Source organism: Calonectris borealis, chromosome 4 (genome assembly GCF_964195595.1).
Source record: "Calonectris borealis chromosome 4, bCalBor7.hap1.2, whole genome shotgun sequence".
In the NCBI taxonomy this organism is placed as follows: Eukaryota; Metazoa; Chordata; class Aves; order Procellariiformes; family Procellariidae; genus Calonectris; species Calonectris borealis.
The window spans coordinates 66,140,995-66,147,726 of record NC_134315.1 but is presented as its reverse complement, the minus strand read 5'-3'; positions in this window follow the sequence as shown (position 1 = coordinate 66,147,726).

Below are 6,732 nucleotides of genomic sequence, written 5' to 3'. Positions count from 1 at the left end.
AGTGCTGCTTGCCAGCTGATACCTTTCTCCTCTTGGTGGGAAAGTGCTAGCACCCATGGGTGCCGCCTGTGAGTAACTCACATCTGGACCAGACTGACAGCTATCACCTTCCAGGCACCAAAGGGAGAAATAAAGTTACAGCAGGGAAATAAAGTTACAGCAAACACACTGGGATTCTGTATGGTGTTGTCCCTGTAGCTAGAAGTTGAATGGTATTAGGTCTGGACACAATTGTAAGACAGACACTTCGGTTGTATTTCAATTTGTACCCCACCAACAGCATTTGTGCTAGGGCTTCTGGAGGCCTATTGTTAAGGGCTGGCAGAAAAACTGCAAAAAAGGTTTACAAGGAACTACACTGTTGCCAGTATAGTGGTGTCTACATTATTAATCTTAGATGGCACCAGAACTACAAATATTTTGCACAGAACTGTTTTTAGAAACACTGCTACTGGAAATGTGATAATGACGTCAAAGTATCAAAAAAAAAAAAGTATAGGATTACTGTGGCAACAAACAGTAATGACTTGCCTGCATATAAAGCTGTTGTGATTTAACACCAGCAAACTCGTTTTTCTTCTTCCAGTACTGGCAACAGGATAATGATGACAAAGAAGTAACTCCCCCCCCCCAGGCTGAGAGAACAGAGCAGCCCACCCCGGTTCCCCAAGGTGAGGCAGCCTGCCAGTGGCAGCAGGCCCTAACTTCCACCGCATCTTCTAATTTAAAACTAAACCCGGGAGTTGCAACAGCAGAAGTCTTTAAACATTCAGGGTCGTGAAATCATTGCATCTAAACATTATGCATGTCTGATCCCTAATGTGGAATTGTTAGTGCTTCGGCAATGTTGTTTTTCCTGCATCTAAAAAAAGCCTTGACCTCACCCATAAAAATCATAAACCCAAAGATGTCTATTAGTACATCCTCTAAACACAAAGAAAAAATAATTTTGGAAGAATCAAGTGTGGTCACAGTTATTCACATGAAAGTTTAAGCCTGGGCTTCTGGGAGGAGCCTCCTTGGCCGTGTTTCTCCAGTCACGTGTGCAGCCAGTGCTGACAAGTCACACTGCTGCCTGTCCACCCCGCTGCTGCCCCAGCTTCTGCGACGTGCTGCTTCCCCGCCTCAGCTCTCCTGCTGCCCCAGGGTAGCCCTCTTGCACAGCACTGTTCCTCGCCTCAGGACTTGGACTGTGGCTTCCCAATTCCTCCTAAACCATACTGCTGCCAAGGGCAGCGCATAATCTGCTGTGCCACCCACAGCTGTTTGTCACCAGGAATTTTAATCTGAGCACTTTTATGTATGGAAGATCAATATAAAAACAAAGATTTCCCTTTAAGTTAGATTTCTGATTGCTATATTAAAATAGTAATTTCTGATTCTATTTTTATCAGGACATGCCATAATGCCATGATGATGCAAGGATCTTGCATGTATTAGTGTTTATTTCAATTTTGTAAAATATGTCCTTTCAAAATAATCTTAAATTCATACCTTATTATTTATGTACAAAGGGGATTGCGAGAATTTGGTATACTTTCACAGCTTTGGATACTTTTTAATACTGCTCTTCCTCAAAGGCATCTCATTCCCAATAAAGCCATGCTTGCAGCAGAACTGTTTGGATTAGACATCCTGCTAAAACATTCAGATGTGGACAGAGGACTTTAGAAGGCGATGCACGTGCTACTTGCATATTTTAAAACCTAAACAAAATATATGCATGCACTCTTAGTCCCATCAGAAGGACTACAGATTTTCCTCCTGTTCGAATACCAGCTGAGAGAACATGATTTCACTGAAATGTCCGCCTGTAGAGGGGGATGCAGCCCTGCAAATAACCAACGCTTCGCAGAGGGCTTTGCACACACCTACATTTATGCAACATAACCAACAGGCAATCAACCAATGGCCTTGGGCTGCTGCACAGAAGCAGGAGGTAACAATGATCCCAGCCAGGCACTGGAGGGATCCCATGTCTGTCTCCGGGATCTTCTTTCAGATGTGGTGGGATTTAGGGGCAGTTATTCCAGTCTCAGTGTTGTTAACCCTTGTAGCATGCACGCATGTAGGGCAGACTAAACACATCGGAAGCAATTTATTATCAAAACCAAGGAACTTCTCTTGCTTGTGATCTGGTAACACAATTCTTTTTTTAGAGCAGTGGGAAGGTAATTAAATAAAAGCACAACTGCCGCCAGCATGACTGGCAGTCGATTCTGAAACCAACATTTGGGCTGAACAGCCTTTTCTTCCATGCTTGATGCGACTGCATTCAAGTGTTAGTAACAGAGATACAGACAGTCCAGCAGCAATAAGGCTATCAAAGCCCCAGGAAATTTTATGAGATCGCTTTGCTGCTCTGAACTTTTGTGTGCACTTACCTGAAATAGGCTGCCTTCCTGCGTCCCAACTGCACGACCTCAGGTCTGTGTCTTACCTCCATTTGCAACAACATTTTGACTCTGGAGTGATTCCGTCTCTTCTAGGAGTTCGAAATGAGCTGCATGAGAAAATTCACGTCAACAGACAAAAAAAAAAATCTACAAAGAGCAAACACTGAGGAGTGGGGGCAGGCCTTGCCAACTCAGGGAAACTCCTGCATAAATAAAGGTTTGTTAAAGATAAAACTGAGTGCTCAGAATGCAACACTGATTGTGCAGCTTCCCAACAACTCCAGCCCAATGTAACTGCTCTGAACCACAACGAGAAACAGAAGCGCTTGCGTTTACCTCGTTTGCTGCGTGTCCGCTCTGTCTGCTGAGGCAGCTGCAGGATGCTCAGCGTGATCTTGTGTGATGGGACCGTGGCTCCGACACCAAATGACACTGAGATTCATTTTACAAACCAGTTGTCATCAGGTGACAAAAATTCAGCCAATTAACCTGTTCAAGCTTAATTAAAACAAATGCCTGGAAAGTCCATAACTCCAGATGACTCCCACAGTTAAATGGGGCTTTCTATCTTCATTTAGGCTGAAACTGCTTTTAAAACTATTTTCAACATCGCTGCAGTGCAGAGTTTTGCAAACCCAAGTACTTTATTCCAGATGCTCCACTTAAATTTTTTGCTGGCTGCTTTTACCACATCTGTATTTGTTTTCTAAACCTTTGCGTGTTCTCTTGACTGGAACTGGCAGCAAATAAAGCACTCCTAGCCAGGAGATGAAACTTATAGTTGTAATTCTTTCCTGGCTCTGTCAGCAAGGTTGGTGTTGCTGCCACTTCGCGGCATTTTAATGCAATTCCTTGGATTCCAGACAGTTTCATTTTAAAGCTGTTCCAGCACACACACACAAAAAAAGTCAAGAGGCAGCTATGTAATTGCTGCCATCTGACTCGTCTGGTCTGCAGGGGTTGTCGTGTTCCATCACTTCAGGCAAAAAGCCCATGCAAATACATACCTGCCTTAAGTTTTCTACCAAAATGGTGACTCGATCTTTCAATGAGCGCACACAACCTACGTTAGGTGGTGTGGCAGCCAGCATCCTGACAGAGATACGACGACACACGTGCACTGGGCTGTGATGAAGAGAATGCACGCCTGGCTACGGCTGTCTGCCTGGCTTCTGACGTGCCCCTACTACCTGGCGGCATCCCACAGAATTTCTCTGATGCTTATTAAATTAATGAACCTGAAAATTAATACTCTAAGCAGGCAACTATGCAGCTGTAGCCATTCCTGGGAGTGGCAGCAAGGCACGGCTCTGGTTACACAGCCAACGAGAAACATTTTTGTGTCTTCATTTGCTTGATGGGTTAAGGCTTAACTCGGGCCAAGAATCATAAGTAAATTATCTTCCCCTACACACATTTTCCAAGAAAGAAAAAAAAAAAAAAAAAAGGACAGTGCAAGTCAGCACACCTAACTCAGTACAGGCTCCTGGAAGAAAGTAATTGCAAATCCATGCACTGTTCTGACACAGTCCGAGTCAAATCTCCAACTGAACAGCCGCCAGATGAAACAAACAGCACATTACAGCTGCCAGTATGATTGCATTTGGATGTCACGTCATCGCACGTTATGCCACAGGGCAACCTTCTTCCCCCACTTCTCACTTCTCTTTTGTACAAGCAGCTGCCCAGCCAAAATCTTGGTCAATGCAGGACAGAAAGCACAGGAATGGAAGAGCAGAGCCAAACAGCCCTTCTCTCTTCCCGTCCTTAGTGGACATCCTAGCTGCTCTTGTTACTGCCGTTTGGTTCCCAAGGTCTTCCTTTCACCTCCAAGAGACCGCCATGCCCCTCTCTCTCTTTACCTCTTCCTTTCCCAGTCCCTCACACCTGGCTCTGCTTCCCCCCCAGCTGGTTTCCTTGCTTTTTATCACTCCCCACCCGATGTGGGTTGCTGGAGCACCCCTAGGTCAGCTAACCATAATCCATCTTACCTAATTATCACCAACAATCTACAACTCCATGCTCCCCCAAGGGCCAGCGCCCCTCTGCTCCACACACTCCCTTTTCCTGCTTGCAACGCCTGCAGGCGCATGCACTTGGGCGTTTAGATGAAGCCTCTTTAACCTTGGCACCAACACTGCTCTAAGGCATGCCAACACTCCCTGTCAGAGGGGAAAAAAGGAGAGCTGACGGGGGCACACACTTGCCCTGCTCTGTAAAGCCCGCAGGCACAGAAACACCCAGCACAGCGCTGCCGGAGTTGTTAGCCCTCATCACAGCCTGGGAGCCAGGGGCTGCCATCTCCAACCCCTCGGGATCAGGCTGAGATTCATCCCTCTGTAGGTATGTGGTGCGATTCACACCCACTGATGACTGGTTTTTAGCAGAAGGTTAGTTACCGCCCTTAATTAAAGTTTTCCTCACTGAAAGAAGGTCAAAGCTGTCAGACAAAACAAACCAGGAAAACAGAAGACTAATTCTGTTTTCTTTTTCATGTTATCAACCAAAAGAGAGAGGCAGCATCAGGACTACTATGCATGCAGTCATTAGGAGAGAGGAAAAAAGGAAAATACGTATGTACTAGCTCCCAAAGACTTTTACTTGGCCCAGTAAAACATGCCCCATCCTCAGACAAAATAAATAGGATTTGGAAATATGCTTGAATATTTTGCCAAAGTAGTACTTACAAATGAATCCCAGCATCGCAGTCTCATCAGGATGGACACCTGAATTGCAAACCTCAAGGTTGAAAAACTTGAAACACATCATTTTGGTATCTTCTCTCAAAAGGTGGCAATGAGGTGAAGACAGTGGCAAGTTCGTGCTGTTGAATATTTCAAGAAATTCAACCACATACCAAGGAAGATATGCGGCACAATCACAGATTGCACGGCCACATCAACCCTCGCCTCCCAGCAAAGCTGCACCCAGGGGCTGTGCTTGTGCAACTGTGTGTGAGCAGAGCACAGGGGAGGGTGAGACATCTCAGCTTCAGATCAGCAAAACAAGAAATTCCCCCTCCCCAGGCAGCTTGTTTTTCATTTCATCTTTACAATTTTGACCAACATCTCTTTCATCTGAAGAACTTGAAGACAAGCAAGTCAAAATTCATATTTTAATTTTTTTTAATATATATATATATACACACACATATATATATATATACACACACGCACGCAGCAATTCATCCTCAGTACAGAAGACAAACAAATGAAAGATCTGTGGCACAATTTCTTTGGAAAGATTTTTTTTTTACCTTTTTTTTTTAAGCTGTATCACAGATCTGATTTTTTGTCTTTTTTAAGGACTATAAAAGGCAGTACTTCTTATTCACAGAAGCCTCAGAGTGCGGATTCAGTGCTGAAGTCAAACACATCAGTCTCCTCCCCTCGCTTATTTGCACATCTTTTCCCACTGGAGACTCCATTTTGCAAGAGGTTTGGCATCCTCGTTTCTCCGTGGGGCTCTAAGGCACCGCGCCTCTCCCAACCCCAGGCCACTGCTGTGAGAGGGAGGACTGGCGTGTGACTCCCACGGGATGACAACCGTTTAACAGATTTAAGACCAATGTGCCATGTTCAGGAAACCTGACAGTTACTTTTTAAGGATGTTTTCACTGAGAATTGCAGATTTTATATACGCTCTAAGATCGTGAGTGAAGTAGGGTGAAAAAAAGGAAAAAACCCAACCCAGTATGATAACAGTTGAAATAGAGATCTCACAGAAACAATGCAGAAATGCAAGGAGAGGGTGGCTGGCAGCTGAGCAGGTGGGCAACGGCTTGACCAGCGTGCCATGATTCACGTACTGCCCGGAGACCTGGTGACACGAGCCCTACAGGCGCCCATGGCACTACCGTACACATTCAGGTCACAAAGAAAACTCCCCTCACGAAACCTTCAGCTCCTGCCCTGCTTTGCAGATTGCATCTCACTCCCCCCATTTCCCAGGGCCTTCTGGAAAAACAAGACAAAGCAAAAGCCTGACCCCGAATCCTAACTAGCTCTTCTCTGAACAGCGAGGAGAGCTCATGGGCAAGTTCAGAGCTTGCTGCACCTCATGTGTAACAAGCAAAACACTGCACACGTTGGAGCAACTTTCAGAAATACCTTTCAGCTGCCACAGACTACATACGGGCTGACACGTGCCTTCAAATATTGAAAGAGTACAGAAAAAAGCTATTGGTTGGGATGCAGTTTTACTGGTTCAACAGAAGCGGACAACATTGCTGTATTGCTATGATATGAAAAGTTGGACTCAAAGAAAACGTTAACCTCAGCAATACTGAGTAGGAGAGGAGAGAAAAACCCAGTGGGAATTCCAGGAACCCTGTACC